This window comes from Vulpes lagopus, chromosome 23, assembly GCF_018345385.1.
Source record: "Vulpes lagopus strain Blue_001 chromosome 23, ASM1834538v1, whole genome shotgun sequence".
Taxonomy (NCBI): Eukaryota; Metazoa; Chordata; class Mammalia; order Carnivora; family Canidae; genus Vulpes; species Vulpes lagopus.
The window spans coordinates 19,171,894-19,196,484 of NC_054846.1; the positions used below are offsets into that span (position 1 = coordinate 19,171,894).

The window sequence follows — 24,591 nt, forward strand, 5'->3', positions numbered from 1 at the left end:
AGCAGCTAATGAACTAGGATTATATCAACACAGACAAATCTCCAAAAACAGAATTTTGTATAAAAATAAATGCCTCAAAGATATGCATAACATTATAACATTTCAACAAAATTTTAAAAATGTAAAACAATGCTATATATTTTACATATGGATATGTGTGTGTGTGTGTGTGTGTGTGTGTATGGCTAAAGAACAAAAGCAAACTGAGGATAATTAACAACAAATTCAAGAAAACGATTACTTTTTACTTAGTCATTTTATTATTCATACCACAGTCACATTTAATTGGCAGAACAGTTCCCATGAGTATGTCCCATGACAGAGAAATGTCACACAAGGAAAAATAGTGAAGGTTTTCATAAAGTTTGAGGGGAGAAGTGCCAGGACACCAGGCTGGCTGCAGCAAACCTCACACAGTAGTGCAGAGGTGAGTGAACCAAGGGTACTCCAGCAGTAGGGGGCCTACATGTGTTGCTTGAGGCCACTGCTGTTTCCCAAGGAGAATTTCCTAATATTCTTGTAAGTAGATCACTCGTAACACAGATGTAAATGGGGCAATGTGCCACTTCTGCAGAATAAACCTGACAAATTCTGGGGCAAGGCCTACTAATCTCATGTGATAAATGGTTGCTGAATTATGATTCTGCAAATGTATTCCCATAACCATATATTCAGGGAAATTTTACAACCAGTGAAATTCTTGGGCCAAAAGATAAACAGTCAAATGTAAAGAAATGGTGCCATGTTAGGGCTTCTGAAAGAGCCAGAGCAGGAAAGATTGTTCATCCAGAAGATCCTTGCCCTTCTCTTCAGCCAAAGATCCATAGACGCCATCACTTCTCCAGCTGCCCTCCATTGCTCCAAGTCCTTCTCCAATTTTTCCTTGAGAATCTTTTTCTTCTGAATTTTCTTTAACCTATTGAACTCTTCTCAGTCTCTCTCATCCAGCTCTGTGATGATATGTGCCAGGGTACTTTCAGTCTGGGGAATGATGACATGTTCAGTGGCATTTACACACCTGATGGTTCTCTTAATAGCTTCAGGCAAAATAGCAAAGGAAGTCTGAGGAGGCTTAATTCTTTTGGCTAAACTAGTCGGTTCACAGTTGTTGGTTTGTCCCTTCAGGTAATGTTCAAACTGCTGGCAGAGTAACACCAGCTGCATTATTTTTCTTCTCTGGAAGTCTCACTTGGAATTGTAGATAACCTGTGTTGCAGAAGTCCCTTGCTTTGAACATGGCCTCAGCAAATGAAAAGGGAGCTTCTCTCATCACTTCACCCATCAGCATCTTAGTCTCTATTATCTTCTTTAGGATCTGTTGAAATGGAAGAGTTAAGGCATCCGAAGTTTTCTTCAGGAGGTTTCAAACTGTCTGAGCATTCATGACAGTCTGGTGCCACTCGAGAGGGGAAGATTTCAGTTTGGTCTTTGTGACTGGATTGCAGGACATTGATAGTTTGGCTGCAATAGTCCCAGCCCGAGTCTCCCTCCACCCGAGTCAGCTGGTGGTGTCAGGACAGTGCTTACTCTTCGGGAGGGAAGGAGGAAAGTGAAATCAGGGAGGGACAAATGGAGATAGCAATGATATCTGTAATGTTGCAGTTCTTGAAAAATGAAGTAACTGAAGTAAACAGAATAATATAAAGATTTGATAAAGGTAAATGGTGGGAACACAGGTAGATATTACATTTTACAAAGTTATCTATATAATAAAAAATAACTTTTAAAAAATAAGATTTACCAAAAATTTCATGCCCTCTAGTCCCCAAGCAAAAAGGTTTTTTCAAACAAATGCACTACTTTTTCTAATTTTTTCTTGATATTTCATTCGTGATTTAAATTCTTCCCTATTAGCCTCCATGATAAGTACCTTTGATTATAATTAACTATTTAATTAAGAGATAATTTTTAAAACTTTTATAAAAGAGATCCTTTTATATTTACATAGTTATAAAGCATACCCTTTTATAAAGGTTAATATACAATATAAATTATTACCAATTTGCAATAAAGTCCCTTCCATACACTGAATTTTTGTTATGAATGTATACTCTAATTGCTGTTCCATTTTCAGACTTTCTGCAGAGTATTTTTAACAGCATAGACATTTTTATTATTGTTCAATGATTTAAGGAGGAAATTGCTCAAATCTTGACATCATTTTGTAATCATAATTTATTCAATTTAGATTAACCTACCCTTTAAAAAAATATTATTGCTATGATTGACCTGTGAGCCTTTGGTAGACATAAATAAGAAAAAGAATAGTCTTTGCTCTTCCTTTACCCAGTTAATCCACCAGAAGCAATTTAAGTCAAAAAGCTTAGGAATAATTAAATTTCAAAGCAAAAATATATGGAGAAATATAAGCTTCAGATTTTGATACAATAATCTAGCTAACAAAGGATATAGGAATGGGATTAGGAAAATCATGGTCACTCTTATAATGTACAGGATGAATAGATCTTTTTTTTTTTCAAACCATCCAGATTAACAAATTAATTTTTTCTTGTGGTTATCTAGTTGGTTGCAAAACGTTAAGGAGATTGTTTTGTGAGGACACTGTAACAGGCACTGCATACATATTTTTTAATAGGCCATATAATCTCTCCTCTTAAGAAGTATACATAGGAGTGAGGAGTAAAGACTCCATAAAGAACACTGGAAACAATCATAATGCAAAACACTAGCAAATTAATCAACTCCAGGATCTTATTTCTAATATGTGATTCAAATTGCAAGGAAATTACACATCACTATATTTTTATATCTATAGCACAAAATAGTGACAGAATTAGGAGGTAGTTGAGAAGTTTGGGTTTGGCGCCCCAGCCTTGAAATTTTGTCATGGTTTCTCTTCAACAGCTCTATTTCTTCAAGGTTATATTTATATACTTAATGTACACTATGTGCCAGATACTGTTATAAGCATGTTAGAAATAATAATTCATTTCTATAAATAAGATTAAAGTTAAAAGATGCAATAAGACATGACCCCAAATCTCAGTGGCTCATAACAACGTGTATATCTCACTTATCTGTTGACTTTGACTGTGGCTCTGCTTCATGCCCTCTTTACTCCAGGATTCAGGCTGAAGGAACATCTGAGACATTGCCATTCTCACAGCAGAGAGGAGAGAGAGTGGTGAAAATATGTGTTGTATCTTAAAGGGTTTTTTGCTTATAAGTTATATATATATATATATATATATATATATATAACATATATGTATATGTATATATGTATAACATATATATAGTTATATAGTTATATATATATATATATATATATATATATATTATATATATATCACATTCGAAGGCCAAAAAAAAAGATGGCTTGTGTCAAGTCTGACAATGGAGCAAAGATGGGTAATCTTCCCAGGAGGAAGAGCCATGAAAATTGAAAATGTTATAGTGTACCGTCATCATAGCAAGTATATAAGCAAAGATATGATTATTATTATCCCCATTTTACAGTTGAGGTAACTGAAGCATTAGGATATTAAGTAGCTTGATGAGGACCACACAAACAGCTCATAAGTAGCAGAGCCAGGATTTGACACTCAGGCAATTCATGGTCTTAACAACTATACTACACTGATTCCCTATGTTCTTGAACATAGCCAGGATTTGACACTCAGGCAGTTCATGGTCTTAACAACTATACTACACTGATTCCCTATGTTCTTGAACTATTATTTTCATTTCTTCATCAAAATTCTGAAGTTCATTCACACAGAAATATTTGACAGGTAAAAGTTTTAATAGACACTCTCCCAAAGGTATTTGCATTTTAAGGCAATAAAGTCTTAAGATAAAGGTGGAGTTCAGACAGCTGGAGTTCAGAAGCTTAGTGGAAAATGCAGCCTTTCCAATGCATCTGAAATGACATCTAATAACCAGCCCCTTATTCTGTGTATATACAATCCCTTAACTGCTTTACTTGAGGTCTATGCTCCAATATCACCTATTCAGACAGGCCTTTCTTCAAAATCCTATCTTTAAAAACACACATGCATCATTATTACCACAATAGCTACCTCTTTTATTCATTATACCACTCCTCTGCTTTCTTTTTCCTTCATAGGATACTAATTTTATCTTATACAGTTACTTGTTTATTTCCTTATTATTTGTTTCCCTCACTGTTGTGACTTCGTTAAATTAACATTTGTTAAGTAGAGCACATGGTGCCAGATGGCGAGCAATAAAAGACCACAAGAGAAATTAAAATAGAGAAGTTCATTACTGACAAGTCCTAGAGGAAGTACACAGCATGCCTAGAGGGACCACATGGGGGGAAGTCGAGGCAGGGTGCAGTCAGAAAGAGATAGCACCTGGGGCATGTGCCTTTATTATTAGGGTCTATGGGTTGAATACTTTGGAATTCCCAGACTAAGGCTGGATTGGTCAATTTAAACCAAAGGGGCTTTGTAAGCCCCATGGCTGTCTTATATAAGAGACATGCAAGGCCAAGGCCCTCTTATGAGGAAGATAATTTACTGTGAGGGGCTTTGGGGAAGCTTTATCAGGAATTTACAATTACCTATGAGTCTGTTATCAAGGGCATGTGCTTACGTGAGGGAATGTCCAGGCTGTTTGGCCAAACAAAATGGATGCCAAGGCAGCAATACCATAGAGTACCTTAGCTAAACTCTCAACGTCTACTAATTCATACGTCCTATGAGGGTGTAAACATTGTTCATCTTATCACTGTTGTAATCACAGCACCAGGACAGGAACTGGCATATGGTACATTCTTAATAAATATTTGTTGAATGAATAGATGAATGAATGTATGAGCTAATGAATGAATAAACTCAATATTTCCTACCCATAAAAGTGGAGTAAGACTAGCTATGCAAGAAATAGTAGAGAAAGCTCAAAGGACCCCAGCAAGACATTCTTCTTGTCATTAAGAACAATAACTTTTATTGAATGCCAGCTGTGTGTCTGTGTCAAATGCCATGACTACAAAGAAATATAAAATAAAGATCCATCCCTGAGGCTCACAATGTAATTAAGGAAATAGAATATACTTACAAAGAAATTAATAATAATAGAAGGTAATATTTTAATGATTTGTAAAATATTTCAAGTGATACAAGATGTTTCAACTTCATGAAAACAGGTATGTGTGTATAAATGTATATGAGAAATTTTTGTGATTTTCACAAATAAATGCTACTTACTGAAAAAAAGCCACAGCAGAATTATCATGACCAAAGGGATCTGCCAGTAATTTATTGTGTTTTACAACATACCACTCAAGAGCTTTCAAAAGAAGAAAAAAATCCAGTCTATCCAAAATGTATCAAACCATTGTCCAACATAAAATAATAAATTATTAGACATGAAAAATTAAGAAATCATGATCCATAACCAAGAAAATAGCAAGCAATAGACACAGACCTGAGATGATCCAGATGTTACTATCAGCAGATAAGAACTTTAAAGCAGATTTTACAGATTTGTTCACAGGTTTAAAGGAAAGATGATCATCGTAAGTAAACATATGAGCAATCTTAGCAGAGAAATAGAAACTATTAAAAAAAGAGCTGAAGGGAAGTCCTAGAACTGAAAATTATGCTGATGCATATTAATAAATTACTAGATAGGCTTAACAGTATGTTGGAGGCTGCAGAGAAAGTTATAGTGAACTTAAAGCAAATCAAAAGGAACTATCCAACAGAACAGAGAAAAAAAGATTGAAAAAAATGGATGGACACTCAGTTACCTGTAGGATAATATAAAATGGTCTAATATGTATAGTGTCACTACAGTCCCAGATGGAGAGGAGAGATAAGACAAAAATATATATATTTTTACAAATAATAGCCAAAAATTTCCAAATGTGTTGAAAAACATTGCTTAGAGAACCAATAAGCTTAGTGAACTCCAAACAAAATAAATTCAAAGGGAGAAAAAACTGGGTACATCAAACTGCTGAGAGCTAAACAGTAAATCTAAAAGTACTCAGAGGAAAAAAGATACAGAATATATAATAACACAAAGGAAGACTTTGCATCAGAAATAATGGCAGTCATAAGACAATTGAATGACATTTTTAAACCACTAAAGGTGTCTGGGTGGCTCAGCTAGTTAAGCATCTGACTCTTGATTTTGTCTCAGGACATGATCACAGAGATCGAATCCTGAGTAAAGCTCCAGGCTTAATGCAGAGTCTGCCTGGGAGTCTCTTCCTGTCCCTGTGCGCCTCTCCACCCCCCACTCAACGTAGGCACTCTCTCTCTCAAAAATAAAATAAAATAACTTTTAAGAAAACCATAGCTGGGGGCATCACAATGCCAGATTTTGGGTTGTACTACAAAGCTGTGGTCATCAAGACAGTGTGGTACTGGCACAAAAACAGACACATAGATCAATGGAACAGAATAGAGAACCCAGAAGTGGACCCTGAAATGTACGGTCATCTAATATTCGATAAAGGAGGAAAGACTATCCATTGGAAGAAAGACAGTCTCTTCAATAAATGGTGCTGGGAAAATTGGACATCCACATGCAGAAGAATGAAACTGGACCACTCTCTTTCACCATACACAAAGATAAACTCAAAATGGATGAGAGATCTAAATGTGAGACAAGAGTCCATCAAAATCATAGAAGAGAACACAGGCAACACCCTTTTTGAACTTGGCCACAGTAACTTCTTGCAAGACACATCCACAAAGGCAAAAGAAACAAAAGCAAAAATGAACTATTGGGACTTCATCAAGATAAGAAGCTTTTGCACAGCAGAGGATACAGTCAACAAAACTAAAAGACAACCTACAGAATGGGAGAAGATATTTGCAAATGAGGTATCAGATAAAGGGCTAGTTTCCAAAATCTATAAAGAACTTATTAAACTCAACACCAAAGAAACAAACAATCCAATCATGAAATGGGCAAAAGACATGAAGAGAAATCTCACAGAGGAAGACATGGACATGGCCAACAAGCACATGAGAAAATGCTCTGCATCACTTGCCATCAGGGAAATACAAATCAAAACCACAATGAGATACCACCTCACACCAATGAGAATGGGGAAAATTAACAAGGCAGGAAACAACAAATGTTGGAGAGGATGTGGAGAAAAGGGAACCCTCTTACACTGTTGGTGGGAATGTGAACTGGTGCAGCCACTCTGGAAAACTGTGTGGAGGGTCCTCAAAGAGTTAAAAATAGACCTGCCCTACGACCCAGCAATTGCACTGTTGGGGATTTACCCCAAAGATTCAGATGCAATGAAACGTCGGGACACCTGCACCCCGATGTTTCTAGCAGCAATGGCCACAATAGCCAAACTGTGGAAGGAGCCTCGGTGTCCATCTAAAGATGATTGGATAAAGAAGCTGTGGTTTATGTATACAATGGAATATTACTCAGCAATTAGAAACGACAAATACCCACCATTTGCTTCAACGTGGATGGAACTGGAGGGTATTATGCTGAGTGAAATAAGTCAATCGGAGAAGGACAAACAGTGTATTTTCTCATTCATTTGGGGAATATGAATAATAGTGAAAGGGAATATAAAGGAAGGGAAAAGAAATGTTGGGAAATATCAGGAAGGGAGACAGAACATAAAGACTCCTAACTCGGGGAAACGAACTAGGGGTGGTGGAAGGGGAGGAGGGCGGGTGTTGGAGGGGAATGGGTGACGGGCACTGAGGTGGACACTTGACGGGATGAGCACTGGGTGTTTTTCTGTATGTTGGTAAATTGAACACCAATAAAAATTAATTTAAAAATAAATAAATAAATAAATAAATAAACTGTTGAAGGAAAAAACTGTTAAAATAAAACTCTATAGTTAGTGAATATATCCCAAATGGGTGGAATAAAGATATTTGAAAATGAAAAAAACAAACAAAACAACACATTCAAAAACCAGGAGCCCTCCCTCCTGCTGATTAACCTATTGTGAAAATAAACTCAAACCACAGTTTGGCAGCAGCCCAGGTGGCTCAGTGGTTTAGCACCACCTTCATCCCAGGGCCTGATCCTGGAGATCCGGGATCGGGTCCCACGTCAAGCTCCCTGCATGGAGCCTGCTTCCTGTGTCTCTGCCATTCTGTGTGTGTGTGTGTATGTGTGTGTGTGTGTGTGTGTGTGTGTGTGTCATGAATAAATAAATTCTTTTTTTTTAATTTTTTAAAAACCACAGTTTGGGAAAAATTATTCACAATACAAATATATGACATAGGTCTTTTTAAAAAGATTTTATTTATGTATTCATGTGAGACATAGGGAGAAAAGCAGAGACATAGGCAGATGGAAGAAGTAGGCTCCCCACAGGAAACATGATGCAGGACTCGATCCCAGGACCAGATACTCAATCAATGAGCCACCCAGGTGCTCCAACATAGGTCTTATATCTAGAATATAGAAAGAACTCATACAACTCAGTAATAGCAAGATACACATTTCAATTTATTCAATAGGCAAAAGACTTGAACAGACACTTCACAAAAGAGTATTTTTGAGTAGACAAGCACATGGAAAGATGTTCAAAATAGTCATCAGGATAATGCAAATTAAATGAAACAATGAGATATTATTTGATACTCACTAAAATGGCTAATATTTAAAAACTGGCACCCTTAAACACTGGGCAGGGATGTGGAGCAACTGGAACTCTCATGCACTGCTAATGGGAATGTAAAATGGCCAAACCACCTTGGAAAATAATTTGGCAGTTTCTCATCAATTTAAATATATTCTTACCATATTACCCTTCATTCCACTTTCAGGCACTTATCAAGAGAAATCTAAATGACTTGTATGTGAATATTTACAGCAGTTTTATCCATAATATACAAAAAATGAAAACAACCCAATGACCACCAACAGTACAATGGCTTAAAAAATTGTGGAATATCTACACTATAAAATATTACTCAACAATAAAAAAAAATTGATTAATTATAGATATACATAAAGTGTGAATAAATTTGCTCAAACATTATATTGAGCAAAAAAAATCCAGGCACAAAAGAGAATACACCCAATGGATTTACTTATTTAAGATTCAAGAACATAGAGAACTGACTTATAATGAGAGAAAGCAAAACAGTGGTTGCTTCCAGTAGGTAGGAAATAATAGACAGGGGCCACAGGGAACTTTCTGAGGTGACATAAATATTCTATATATTGATTAGCTATTGGTTAATACGGTCATACATTTTTCAAAAATCACTGAATTGTACATTTGATCTGTGTTTTGCTGTATGTAAACTAAAGTGTATTTCAAAAAACAAAAACCACAGCAGAATTTTCAGATGAATTGTAACCTAGTGTTAAACTTTATAAGAAAAGCAGAACTTACAAATACCCAAGACACTGTTGAAGAAGGAGGAGGAGAAAAGCAAGGAAAATACTTTTTGCACATAAAAGCCAAGATTTATTATAAAACTATTGTAATTTTTTTAAGATTTTGTTTATTCGAGAGAAAGGCAGAGACACAGGCAGAAGGAGAAGCAGAAGGATCCCTGGGTGGCTCAGCAGTTTGGTGCCTGCCTTTGGCCCAGGGCCTGATCCTGGAGGCCCGGGATCGAATCCCACATCGGGCTCCTGGTGCATGGAGCCTGCTTCTCCCTCTGCCTATGTCTCTGCATCTCTCTCTCTCTCTCTCTGTGACTATCATAAATAAAAAAAAAAGAAGAAGAAGAAGAAGAAGGAGAAGCAGAGAGCCCGATGTGGGACTCGATCCCGGGACCCAGGGTCATGACCTGGGCCAAAGGCAGACGCTCAACCCGAGCCACCCAGGGGCCCCAAACCTATTATGATTTTTAACTGTGGCATTTGTGAAGGGAGAAATTGACCTATGGAATAGAATAGAGAGGCTGCAAACAGAATCACACACAAATGGAACCTTGGTTTATGCTGGAGATGGCATTGAAAATCACTAAAACGATATCTGATGAGTAGTACAGGAGGAGTTGGTCATTCAAGTTAATATAGAATACACACATAAAAGATTGATTCTGAGTTGACTGGAGATTTAAATGTGATGAGCAAAACATGAAAAATTATTAGAAAAAGTATAACAGAATATTCTTATGATCTCATGTTGGAAAGAACTTTTCAAACAAAAGATATTGATAGATTTGATAGATTAAATTTTAGATTTCTGTCAAAAGACTCCAAAAGCAAAGTGGGAAAAAATTTACAAAACGAGTAATAGAACAAGAATAAACTAAATTTATGAAGAACTCTTACAAAACTATAAGAAAAAGCACAAATACTCTCCTCCAAAATGGACAAATTCCAGTAAATATGTCACAGAGAAGAGAGAAATAACAAAACAAACAGCAACAAAGAAAAACCCAGAGGAAAAGATCAACCTTATTAGCAGCATTATGAGTTCTCCCTTTCTTATGTACTATGTGCTGCGGGAGTGATACCCTAAAGACATAGAGCGGTGCCAAATTATGGGTGATGCAAAAGAAGCAAATGTTAAGATCAATGTTCAGCTAAAACTACGACCCAGACCTGAGTTCACTATCATAATTGAACTTCTCAGATGTCAGAATCTTGGAATTTTACCCAAAAGTAATTTCTACTGGAATTTTATCATTAAAACCAGTAGCAAATTCTTAAAATTTTGACACAGTACAAGGAGAACATTTTATCAGTACTGTCAACTGAAAGATTGCTCCTGTGCTCACCATAAACTCATGTATGATATGAAATAGAAGCGTCCTTGCAACTGAGGTTGATAGAGAAGCGTGTCATTTTAGGAGTTTCTCATTTTTCCTTATCTTCCTTGATTCTGTATATTCTTTGTTATACCTAGATTAAAGATGATTTATCACAGGTATTGTACATGATTTAGGTTGTTTTCTCACCTGGTGAAATTTTTTTTTTAAATTTTTTTTTAATTTTTATTTATTTATGATAGGCACACAGTGAGAGAGAGAGAGAGAGGCAGAGACACAGGCAGAGGGAGAAGCAGGCTCCATGCACCGGGAGCCTGATGTGGGATTCGATCCCGGGTCTCCAGGATCGCGCCCTGGGCCAAAGGCAGGCGCTAAACCGCTGCGCCACCCAGGGATCCCCTCACCTGGTGAAATTTTAACAAAGCAAACTTTTTGCTTTGTTTTGCTTTTTATCCATTCCTCCAAGCTGTAAAGAATTTCCAAAGTGAACTTTTTCCTGAAAAACTCATAGCCTAATGAAATTAAGTGACAAGAAAATAAAAACACTATAAAAAAAATAATTTGAGGGGCACCTGGGTGGTTCAGTTGATTAAGCATCTGACTCTTGATTTCTGCTGCTTGGATCATGAACTCAGGATTGTGAGATGGAGCTCTGCATTGAGCTGTGTGCTAGGCATGGAGCCTGCTTAGAATTCTCTCTCTCCCTCTGCCCCTTCTATCTCTTAAAAATAAATAAATATATAGACTTCTTCATTAAAAATACATATAATAATAATTTGAAAGATTTTTTAAATTAATATTTGAATACTGATACAGCTTCAAAGACTAATTCTACTCTTCATAATGTGATTTCTATTATTCTTTCTTACGTTATTTAAATTTTATAAATATTTACTCACTCTAAGAGAACATAATTTCTTCCTAATGTTATCTAGCTATTATATGCTCCTTTACTTTAAATCTATTTCCTTATAAATTTATTACCTAAAAACTTCTGATTATTTTTGTATTAAAGCTAGCAATCTGCACAATCATCATTAAATATTGCCCTATTTTACTCTTGCAATAACATTTACATTTGTATTTCAAAGAGTTGATAGACTACCATTTTAAATCTATAGACATATTTTTCATTCCAAAACACATGTAGAATATATATCTACATTTGAAAGAAAATATTTAGATAGTAGAAATAAATCTGAATTATATGCTTTGTTCCTGTTGTTGGCATTGCTATGCAGATTCAGTGTGATAGTAACCTATATGATCACATTGCTGATTTTGCAAACATTTAGGATGACAATTGAAGTAAGTATTTGGCCTCCATTGGACTTAGGCTAAACCAAAGACAAAAATTTTGGCCAAATACTTAAGCTAACACCAAACCATGAATGCATCTCTAAAAGGAAGTATGAAAAACATCTATTTCCTAGACAGCAACTTATCTTAAATCCACATAAATATATACACAAATTCTTTATCTTCAAACTTTAAATTTGCCCAGATACAGAAAAACACAGAGATTAGACATAAAGATGCTCAGTGGATCATGCTATTGTTATTCTTGTTCTCCTTGATAACAATGATTTATTCTCATCCATACTGCACTGCCACTAATAAACACAGAAGCCTCTAGGCAACCACCACACATAGCCATAGCCCATCCCAACATACATCCCCGACATGGTCATTGTACTGCCTCAGAATGTCTTGGACTTTATTTTTAAAAAATCTTAAAACACACACACACACACACACACACACACACACACACATACACACACAAACCCCAAGATGTCAATTTCACTTACAAAGGGGCAGGGCAGACACCTGGGTGACTCAGCCGCTGAGCATCTGCCTTCAGCTCAGGGCGTGATCCCTGGGAGCTGGGATGGAGTCCCACATTGGGCTCTTTGCAGGGAGCCTACTTCTCCCTCTGCCTATGATCTGCCTCTCTCTTTGTGTCTCTCATGAATAAATAAATAAAATCTTTAAAAAATGGCGGGGGGTGGTTAGGGAAGTAGGAAAGGGAAGTGTGCTTGGCTGGCTCAGGCAGTGGAGCATGTGACTCTTGATCAGGTTGTGGGTTTGAGCCTCACATTGGGTGTAGAGATTACTTAAAAATAAAATTCAAAAAACAACAACAACAACAACAACAACAACAAAATGGGCACCTGGGTGGCTCAGGCAGGTAAGCATCTACCTTCAGCTCAGGTCATGATCTCAGGGTCCTGGGATGGAACAGACACCAGGCTCTCTGCTCAGCAGGGAGTCTGTTTGTTTCTCCTCTTCTGTGTGCTCTCCCTCTCTCTCTCCCTCTCACTCTCTCCTCTCTCTCAAATAAAATCTTAAGAAAAAAAAAGAATGAACTTGGACAACATGGACTTCATTGTGAATTATGAATAAAAGAATAAAAAAAGTTTATTGAAGGCATAAAAGGTTTGATATGAACAGGAATCATCTGGCTAGAGCAAAATGGTAAAAATAGAAAGGAAAGAAGGACTGAACAATGTTTACAATAGTTTATCTCAGTTGATGCACTATTCTAAAGCAAACCAACTTCCACTTGTGGCAGTGGAAACCTAATTGACTCAAAATAGATTGTGCACATAACAAAAATGAATAACTAGCCTGGACTCTTCAGATCCCACTCTTTCAAATTGCCCAATACTAACAGAGTACCAAGAGTATGGCTCTCAAACATTTTGGTTTCAGTGGGCTTCAGACTCTAAAAAAGTTACTGAGTTATATGTACTGATACTTACCATGTTAAAAATTGAAGCAAAAATTTTAAATATGTATTTATTTTAAAGTAACATTGATATTCCATTACATGTTAATACAAATGGCACATTTTTAGGAAAATAACTGTTTTCCAAAATAAAAGATGTAGTGAGAAGTTTCATATTTTGCAAATATCTTAATAGAACTTAATAAAAGGCTTAATAGAACACAGCTGGACTCTTATAATTGCTTCTGAATTCAATCTGTTAGCAATACACTGTTTGAAAGTATATGAGGAAAATCCAACAGATATTCTCTTGGAAAAAGATGGAGTATTTAACAGTGTTCAGACAACTATGGCTACTCTTCTTTGATGATATACCAAAATTTGACAAATGGCTTTTTTAAAATTGGAGGATGGGCAGCCCCAGTGGCTTAGCAGTTTAGCACCACCTTCAGCCCAGGGCGTGATCCTGGAGACCTGGAATCGAGTCCTACGTTGGGCTCCCTGCATGGAGTCTGCTTCTCCCTCCGCCTGTTTCTCTGCCTCTCTCTCTCTTTCTCTCTCTGTCTCTCATGAATAAATAAATATTTTAAAAATAATAATAAAGTTGGAGGATGGATACCACACTGCTTTAAGACTTAAGAGTAATCAAGGCAGTGTGGTATGGGGGGGGGGGAGAACAATAGAACAGAATAGAGAGCCCAGAAATAGATTTGCATAACATAGTCAAATGATCTCTGACAAAGGATAAAGGACAATAAAATAGAACAAAAACAGTCTTTCAACAAATAGGTCTGGAACAACTGAATATCCAGATTAATCTGGACTCAGACCTCAAACCCTTCACAAAAACTAACTCAGAATGGATGATAGACCTAAATACAAAATGCAAAACTATAAAACTGCTAGAACATAACATAGGAGAAAGCATATATGATCTTAGAGATGGTGGTAACTTTTTAGATACAACACCAAGTCATGATCCATGAAAGAAAGAAAGCATTACTAAGTGGGACTTCATTAAAAAAAAAAAATGCCCTGCAAAAGAGAATATCAAGAGAATAAGAAGCCCAGACTGGGAGAAAAAATTTGCAAAAGTCACTTCTGTTAAAGGACTGTTAGGCAAAATATACAGAGAATTCTTAAAACTCAATAAGAAAAAAAAACTAATTAAATATTGGGCCAAAGACCTGACCAGACACCTCACCGAAAAAAAATGTACAGGTGGCAAAACAGCAAAAGAAAAGATGCTTTACATTATGCGCCATCAGAGAACTGCAAATTAAAACAAGAAAACACTACACACCTATTAGAATGGCCAAAATCCAAAACATTGACAATACCAAATGCTACTGAGTATGCAGAGCCACAGGAAGTCTCAGACATTGTTGGTGGGAATGCACAGCCATTTTGGATGATAGTTTGGCAGTTTCTGAAAAAAAAAAAAACTAAACATATTCTTCCATACAATCTGGCAACCATGATCCTTGGTATTTACCCAAAGGAGTTAAAAACTTATGTCCCCACAAAAATCTGCACATGGCTGTTGATAGCAGCTTTATGTATAATTAGCAAAACTTGAAAACAAGTAGGCTGTCAAATTTAGAAATTCAATTGGTAGCTTGAAAATAATTTAAGCAGTTTGCTCTTTTAAAGGAAGTACCGAGTATTCTTCATTTTGATATACTTTAGCAGAAGTAGAGAAAATTACTTTGGGATCCAGGAATTTGTAAACACTCCTGAAGTTGCTCAAAGTGCTTACATTGAGTTACTGCTTCAATTATTCTCCATTAATTTAGTACATCCAGACAATGGAGTATTACTCAGCACTAAAGTGACTTTTCAAGCCATGAAAAGACATGAAAGGACCTTAAATGCATTATTATCATATGAAAGAAGTCAATCTGAAAAGGCTACAAACTGTTGATGCCAACTATACATATACGACATTCTGGGAAAAGCAAAACTGGAGACCGTACAAAGATCAGGGCTTGCGGGGAGGAGGGATGAATAAGCAAAGCACAGAGAATGTTTAGGGCAGTGAGAATACTCTGTATGGTACTGTAAGGTGGATGTGTGTCAACATACATCTGTCCAAACTCAGAGAAGGAGGCCAAGGGTGAGAATCCTAACATAAACTACTGAATTTGGGTGATTGTGATGTGTCAATGTAGGTTCATCAGCGGTAACAAATGTCCCACTCTGGTGAGGGATGTTGGTGACGGAGGAGGCTATGCACGCGTGGGGGCAGGGGTACATAGGAAACCTCTGCACCTTCCTCTCAATTTTGCTGTAAACCTAAAACTGTTCTACAAAAAAAGTTTTGCATTTTTAAATTTAATTTAATTTTAAAAATCAAACAGTGGAAGTTATGCATGAAAATCTAATAAAAGTGGGTTGGGGTATTAGGGAAAACAGAGACAGGAGTAAGAGCTAGACTTCAAAATGTATATTTTAGTATATGTTTAAAATTTTGTATCACATATTAATTCACTTAATTTCCTCGAAACCAATTGTACTACCTAGTATCTAATTAATGGATAAAAGTTACACAATGTGTCCATCTATATATAGTTTTGTGTTGAAAGATAAACAGAAATTCTTCATTTTCATAGACTTCCCTAGAATGCTTTTATTGATAGCCTCGTCTTTACTGCTTAAACTCATTTGGATTCTCTTCCAATACATGTCCATACATAAAGATGAAAAGTGTAAAACTATTTTATTAGAAATATTGATTTTAAATTTAAAACTGTTGAGAATAAATTGCTTGTTTAAGAAATGCCAGCGGGGAAACAGTGAACTAGGGTGTTCTGTGTAAATAAGCTCTGTTAGGGCATGCCATTCTCCTTACGATTTCTGTGAGGAGATATTGTGCAATCAAGTGTAATTCAGGTCTCTGAATCAGCTGCAGAAAATTCAGAAATCTGTGGCATAGTATTGTCATAGTCGATGTCTATCAACAACTAAAATTCATAGCACATACATAACGCCTGCATGTTCATTGTTCTTCCCTCTCATCCTCTAAATCTACTAGCAAATATTCTCTCCGAGTAAGATCACAGAACGTTTCCAGAAAACGTCTGCCACGAATTCTAAACAAAACAAAGGGAACTTTAAGTCAGGTGCGATCAGCAACGATCCGGCCTGTCAACACTCTTTAGCAAACACTATTCTAGCTCCCCAAAGACTGGCTAACCAGTGAGCAGGGAATGATTCTCCAACCCAGTATTCAAAGGAATCCTTGTTGGGGGATGATCTAAGTTCTTCCTGGCATATCCTTCAGGACACCCTAGTGTACCCTGTCTTCAAAAGCCTTCCCAGGGCTCTATGCAGCCTGGGTAGGAGAATGCTGAAGGACAGCCTCCTTTAAAAGAAAAATAAGAGTGGCTCAGTAGTTGAGCGTCTGCCTTTGGCTCAGGGAGTGATTCTGGGGGCCTGGGATCGAGTCCCGCATTGGACTCTCTGCAGGGAGCCTGCTTCTCCCTCTGCCTATGTCTCTGCCTCTGTGTGTGTGTCTCTCATGAATAAATAAATAAAATCTTAAAACGAAAAAAAGAAAAATAAGTCAGGGCGCCTGGATGGCTCAGTCAGTTAAGCAACTACTCTTATGTACAAAACTTGATTTCTGCTCTGGTCATGGTCTAGGGGTCCTGAGATAGAGCCCGGGGCTGGACTCTGCTCTCAGCAGGGAGTCTGCTTCTCTCTCTCTCTCTCTCTCCCTCTGTCTCTCTGTCTCTCTCTCTCCTCCTCCTCCTCCTCCTCTTCTCCTCCTCCATGTTCTCTTTCTCTCTCTCTCTCTCTCTCTAAAATAAATAAATCTTTTTAAAAATAAAAGAAAAATAAGCCATGCTGTACAGGATTTCAACTGTAACAGTGGTAATTCTCATGTTAGTCAATGCCATTAACCTGGAAGTTTTCAGCAACTATAAATATGTTAATTTCCTTATTAGGTATGTCACTTAAATATATCACTAATAACAAGAAATCATTATGTCAAAACATTTTTTTCGACTTAAACATGTAAAAAATTCCATGGTACCACATTGTCTTTTTTTATTTTTTTTTTTAATTTTTATTTATTTATGATAGTCACAGAGAGAGAGAGAGGCAGAGACACAGGCAGAGGGAGAAGCGGGCTCCATGCACCGGGAGCCCGATGTGGGATTCGATTCCGGGTCTCCAGGATCGCGCCCTGGGCCAAAGGCAGGCGCCAAACCGCTGCGCCACCCAGGGATCCCCATTGTCCTTTTTTAAATAAAGAGTAGAACAAAAATAATTTCGCTCTAAATCTATGAAGACTTGTGGAGCTACCATAAAGTCCTACGGAGCAAGGATTTAGGGAGGTAAGGCTACTTGTTCCTATATACCACATGGCCGCTGATAGCTGTGCTTTGAAAGTTTTTCTGGCAACTTTTGCATTTTCTCCTTTCCCTGCTATTTGCTATTGTTTCAGCTAACAATCTGTGCTGCTTCTTTTCTTCTTTTTTATTTTCCTCTTTTTTTGTTTGGCTTTTTTTATTTTTATCTTTTTTTTTTTTTTTTTTTTTTTGAGAAGGAGAGACAGATTGGGGGATGAGGGTAGGGAATGGCAGGGGGAGATGGAGACAGAATCTTAAGCAGGCTCCATGCCCAATGCAGAGCCCCACACAGGGCTCCATCTCACAACCCTGAGATCACGATCTGAGCCAAATCAAGAAACAGACACTTAACCAAATGAGACACCCAGGTGCCCCTGTGCTGCTTTTTAAAAAACACTAAGGACTAAATGGTAGCTCTCAATCCTTTACAGAACCAAATTCTTGTGCTCTGAGTAGGTCTTTGGTTTAAGATGAAATATGTTATAGTTGAAATCTGGCTTTTAGAAGACAGGTAGATTTATTTAATATAATTCTAATCCTTTGCAGTAACTGTTTCAACTTCTAATCTGCCTCATATCACAAAGACAACACTAGCTATATTTAAACCAAAACTCTACAGTTACCATTTTCTCAAGGTTGTCACTGTTTTCAAAATGGTGAACTCAGTTTCCCCAAGCGGATCCCTCAGAACAAGATATGCACAGGTGATGTAGTAAGTGGTACTACCCTTAAAACCAGGTATGGGAACCCCCTACGCTACATGCTTCCCACCATCCTTGGTGCTCTAGGTTTCCTCACTGCCAGGGAGGGGGGAAGACTTTGGATGAAGGCACTGTGCTGTTCACAAACATGCAAGCAAAACTTCTGGGTTTGGAAGAGGCCCAAGGGCAGAGAGTGGGGGACATGCTCTCCCTCCACCATCACAAAAACCCAAGGAATCCAAAAACTCTGAAAGCTCCATCTTCCAGGTCATATTGAAGATGTATCAGTCAAGGAAAGAGCACAGGACATATTTGAACAATTTGTTAGCTTAATGTGTAGCTTTTAAAAATATAGGTATATGCTATATGAGTGCTTATTTGTACCCATGTTCCAGGAGAGCTAATGACTTATACGTAATACAAATTCTGTGAAAACAAAGAAACTGCTGGGCAGCCCAGCCCGGGTGCTCAGTGGTTTAGTGCTGCCTTCAGCCCAGGGCATGATCCTGGAGACCCAGGATCGAGTCCCACGTCGGGCCCCCTGCATGGAGCCTGCTTCTCCCTCTTCCTGTGTCTCTGCCTTTCTCTCTGTGTCTCTCATAAGTAAATAAATAAAATTTAAAAAAAAAAAAGAGAAACTGCTTATCTTGTGTACTGCTATATTTCCAAAACCAAGCACATACCAGTGACATGTTAAATGAAAAGGGTGTCTCCCAGTTTAAGGTTTAAAAATATTTGGCCTTAAAAAAAAAAAAAAAAAAAGGCCTTTTGCAGTTCCCTTTGGAGTATTAGTAGGTTAGCACACAAAAGGCTTTGAGAATCCTGTTATTTTGACCAAATCCCTCTTCCTCTTTTACTCCAGAGACTTTCTCATATCTACTTTATGGTGGAAAACTTTTAGGAATTACTCACATCCATGGCACATATCAATCATGACTTTGGGAGCATCTCAAGATACCTTGAAATAGACATAATGTACCCTCAAAATATGGTCCTAGATATAACCCAAACATTACAAAAATCTAAGAAATATATTGGATGCTCTTGAAGGAAATAAATATAAGATTTTCTTTTTCATCAACAAATCAAGAGTTCAATAATAGCAAAATATCAATCTTTTCTTAGAATTTTTCTACCTTGGAATTAAAGATGGACGGAGAGAAAAGAAAAGGTTACAAACCTATCATATTAAATTTAGGGTGAAGGATAAATGTCCCATGAAGTTTTAATACTCATTCAACATCTCATTTATCAATTTAAGATGCATTTACTCCTGTTGTCACTAATCTTGATTCAAATGCTGGTCAACTTAGGATTTTTAATTTAAGCATGGATATGCATCATAATTAATACCGATGCTAATTATGATTAACACTTGGTATCAGTGCAAGGTAGAGTAGGACATATATCCTATATATTTTTAATTTAAACTGAAACTACAGGGGGATCCCTGGGTGGCTCAGTGGTTTAGCGCCTGCCTTTGGCCCAGGGCGCAATCCTGGAGTCCCGGGATCGAGTCCCACGTCAGGCTCCCGTCATGGGGCTTGCTTCTCCCTCCTCCTGTGTCTCTGCCTCTCTCTCCCTCTCTCTGTCTATGATAAATAAATAAATAAATCTTAAAAAAAAAAGAAAAAAAAACAAATAAACAAGCTACAGAGGGGCGCCTCACTGGCTCAGTCACTAAAGCGTGCAACTCTCGATCTCAGGGTTGTGAGTTCATTGCATGTAGAGATTACTTAAAAATGAAAACTTTTTAAAAATAAATAAATAAGTAAATAAAATGAAACTGTAGAAAAAAAAAAGTGGGAGTGTAAATTAGAACTCTTTCAGAAACAAGCCACAGAAATCCTCCTCAAACTAACAACCGCATACAAGGATTCATTGGCTCATGAACTGGAAAGGACATGGATGCCTATGATGAATGAATTGAAGAATTCAACTGTCTCCTCTGTCCTCTGTTCTTCTACTTCTTTCCTCTTTCCCTTCTCCCCTTTCCTCATTCCTAGTCTTCTTACCCTTCCATCTCCCTTCATACCCCTTTGTTTTGCCCTTCTCTCCAATCACGGAATTTCTTCCCTACATCAGGAATCCTGGTAGAAGACAGCTACAAGTCATATCCACACAGCTTAGAAAACCCACAGGATAGAATACCTCAACCTTTAGTATATAAAAACTCGAAGAAAGAAGTCTGATTGGCCTAATAACTTGAGTCGCATACCCCTAGTTAGATCAATTAAGAGTTGGGAAGATCTGCTGCTGCTGGGCAGCACCCCCTGCTCTTAATCACAGCATTGTGTGAAGTAAATCCAAACAAGGCAGGTACTCTCACTGCAAGAGGAGTCAAGGGATATTTGATATACACAACTTCAGATGTCCCAAGTGTCAACTGCTAAATGTTTGGAAAGTAATTTGACCACATATACCAAGAATTGTAAATTCATGACTCCTCTCCATGCTAAGAAAATAATCCAGACTGAGAGGTCACATGTATGAAGAAGTGTACTGTAACATCCTTTACATACCAAATATTACAATCAGTCTTCTATGTGCCCAAAAAAAAGGAAAACAAGCAGGTAAATTATGACTTCACAATACAGCATGATGTTGCCGTAATAAAGGATACTGCCTGCTGCCTAGAGCCTGTCTGCTACAAGAATTCTTAACTCAGTGAAAAAAGCAAAATAAAAATCTATATGTACAATTCTTGAAAAATAAGTAGATAGAAAAGAGAGAAGAAGAAACAAACTCCAAAATGTTAATAATCTTTGGGTAGTGAGGGAATGAGTTGTCTTTTATACTTCATATATCTTGTTATATTTTAAGTGTTACATTGTTACCATATTGCCTATTACAAACATAATTTTAATGATGAAAAATTGTTAACATCAAGATCTAATAAATGATTTAAACATAAGATAGGTATTCTTTGAACTCATCTTCCCAATTTTATAAAATATCTCTCAACATCAGTTATTTATTTCAAAATATTATGGCATACCCTATAGATCCAATGCCCTTTACCTACTTCAGGTAAGTGAAAAAATTGAAAAGGAACATACAGAATGAGGTATAAGCTAGTCAATCATAAGATAGAGGAAGATTTGCTTCCCTAACCCTCTAAAATCTATTCCAGTCAGAGACAAGACATCATTACACAGCATGCAGAGCAAGTCAGCTATTTAAGGATGAATTTAAATTGTGTAGAATGAAATGGAAGCAACTCTTTCTACGATTAAAGCAAGATCCAGCAGCTGTCTCCCCAACCCTACCCCATAGCTCAAACCTTCCTATCCATTGGCCCTGGGCCGTGTATACCGACTTCACCTACCCTACTCCTAATCCACACATATCCCCCTTCTTGCCCAACCTCAACATAACCTATTCCCACTGTGATTCACATCACTTAAGTTTCTACTCAGGAGGATGAGGAACGTCATTAAGAATTCTCTCCTAAAAAAAAAAAAAAAAAGAATTCTCTCCTAGTGAAGAGGTGAATAGGGTGAGACAGAGTACCAGGGAAACAGCTTCAGAGACAGAGGCACAGCTGCCCCATCCTAGTTACACTGAAAGACAGTAGGCTGGTTCCTTGCCATGGATTCTCAGAGTTCAGCCTCATAGCAAAATGAAAGGCTGCTTTGAAACTAAGTCTGGGGACGCCTGGGTGGCTCAGCAGTTGAGCATCTGCCTTTGGCTCAGGGTGTGACTCCAGGGTTCTGGGATCGAGTCCCACATGGGGCTGCTTGGAGCCTGCTTCTCCTTCTGCCTATGTCTCTGCCTCTCTCTCTCTTTCTCCCTGTGTGTCTCTCATGAATAAATAAATAAAATCTTTAAGGAAAAAAAAATAAGTCTAATGGAGGTGCAAATATAGTAAGTAGCTAATATTTGTAATAAGTTATTTACTTTTATGTTACCCTTATGTCTTACAAAGTCATCATCTGGTGAAAAGGCACATAATGTACGTTCCTTCTACCTAAAATCTAGCACCAGTTATACTGTTCGCTTGCTCTGTGACCTCAGATAAGTCACTTTGTCTATTTGTCCCTATAATATGGCAAATTTAGACTAATGTTCCTCAAACTTATTTTGGCTGTAACATTTTAGTATTCTATGGAAGCCTTTGTTACAAAGCCTTGGCTACTATACTTCAAGACATAGGGCACAATAAATCCAAGATCTTTTGTTATTGCTTACTAACTCTCCCTCGGGTCCTTCTCACAGGATGAATTTAAAACTCTTTCTTTTACCAATGTGCTTATTACACATACTGAGCCTTTAAGCTCAACTATAAAATCAAAATGCTAGTGTTAAAAAAAAATCACTCATTTAACATTTTGACCGAACATTTTTAGCTATTAAAATTTGGCTCTATGATAAAAATGTAAATAACCACCGTTATGTAAAATAAGTTTTATGCAAAATCTATGCTAAGGAAAAAAGAATGAGTTTTTGAGAGATTGAATAAGAGGAACAGAATGTATAAGGAGGGACACTGAAGACAGAAGACCTGAAGGAAGGAGAGAAGGAAGCCGTTTACCTTTAGATAATGTGGGAACAGGCATTTAAGTCCAAATTACTAGAGCTCAGTTTAAACTCTATCATTTGTATTTGCAAAATTACACCTGGCAAATCACCTTTTGTCATGTTTATATCGTAAGTAATGTTCTACTAAATCCCTCATACAATAAATGAAGACCGATTCTCTTTAGTTACACACACTTGTGCTTCTCAGCTCTGTCCTAGGACTCCCAGCAGGAGTCCCAAGCAGCTGCCTTAGCCATCAACCGTGGCCTCCACTCTTCCACCTTGGTCACCTGCACCATTGGTGGGTCTGCATTTATCAAAGGCGATGGGTCACTTCCTGCCTGTCCTAAAGTGGATAACAGTTTGCTTTCGCACAACATTAACCAGCTTTAGAGTGTTCTCTCTCAGGACTTCTTCTTATGTGCTAACAATAAACAGTCACATCATTAAAAATTTAGAAGTTGACTTCAGAGACAGTGGCCACAAATTGTATGATGATGCAAAACTGTGATCCATCAGAATTAGGAGACTTAAAAGGTTTAGAATGGGCCCAGACTAAGGACCCCCTCCACGGGAAATGGTGCACAGGTATAAGTAAATTAAATGTGTCCAGTTGAATCTAGATGTATAGGTGGAGTGTGTTCAAACGTCTTATTACTTTCATAACACAGATGCCTCCCACCCTGAGAAGGGTGGCAGCACTGGCTGGGGTAGAACTCCCAGCTCTTTGAGGTGCCCCGCATCTCTCCATCTCCATGAAAATTCTTGCCAATTCCTGGGTCTGCTGAGGAGCTCTAAAGCCTTGCTATCCCTCTGCATTCTCATACTAAAAGCTTAGTAAACTGTTTTATTGCCTACATCAATATGTGGCTTAGTTTGGGCGCTTGAGGTGTAACTACAGATTGGAGTCTCTACACATCCCTACAACAGGAAAGGGTGAGTTAATTAAAAGCTTAACTAATTCTCCTTACCTGATTTCCACACTGCCTTTTCTTGTGGCCTGGCTCCTAGCCAAGTCCTGTGAGGCAACGGACAGCCAAAGCCAGCTGGGAAATGTGGAGCTGGGATTATTATACAGTGGCCAGATTATTATATATTAAAAGCAAATAAGACTTTCAAATAGATAGCTGAGGCTTACTGGCATGCTATCATTCCCTTAGCTTTATTGCCACTATGAGCTTCTCACCTAGCAAAATGATCACTGTTCACATCCACAATCATTAAAGCATGGGGTGGCTGTTTCACTCCCAAATACGACATTTTCCCAAAGTATTAAACTGACACATTTTGCAAATAATAAAAGTAAACATCCTTGAAGCATTAGTACAGAAAATACAATCCTCTGATTCCACAAAAAGGGCATAAGAGAAATTTTGCCCAGTTTGCAACCTGCTAATTTCTCAAAAATGTGTAGATTCTAAAAATAAAAGCATGCCATCCTTGTAAAATAAGGAGAGGAAAAATTTTCCTCTTCTAGTTCTGATATTTCTGCTTTCTGGAAACCAAAAGAGTATCTATTCTCAATAAATGATAATGGATAGAGCACTGTTTTCATTGAGCTAAGAAATGTTTACAGTAAACATGCATAAACTTACAATTCTCAAACACAT

At 37.4% G+C, this 24,591-nt stretch overlaps 1 pseudogene; it reads right to left on the reverse strand.

Moving 5' to 3' along the window:
* Nucleotides 1-745: 745 nt before the first annotated feature.
* LOC121480994 lies at nucleotides 746-24,241 on the reverse strand (annotated as a pseudogene).
* Between the last annotated feature and the right edge of the window lie 350 nt (nucleotides 24,242-24,591).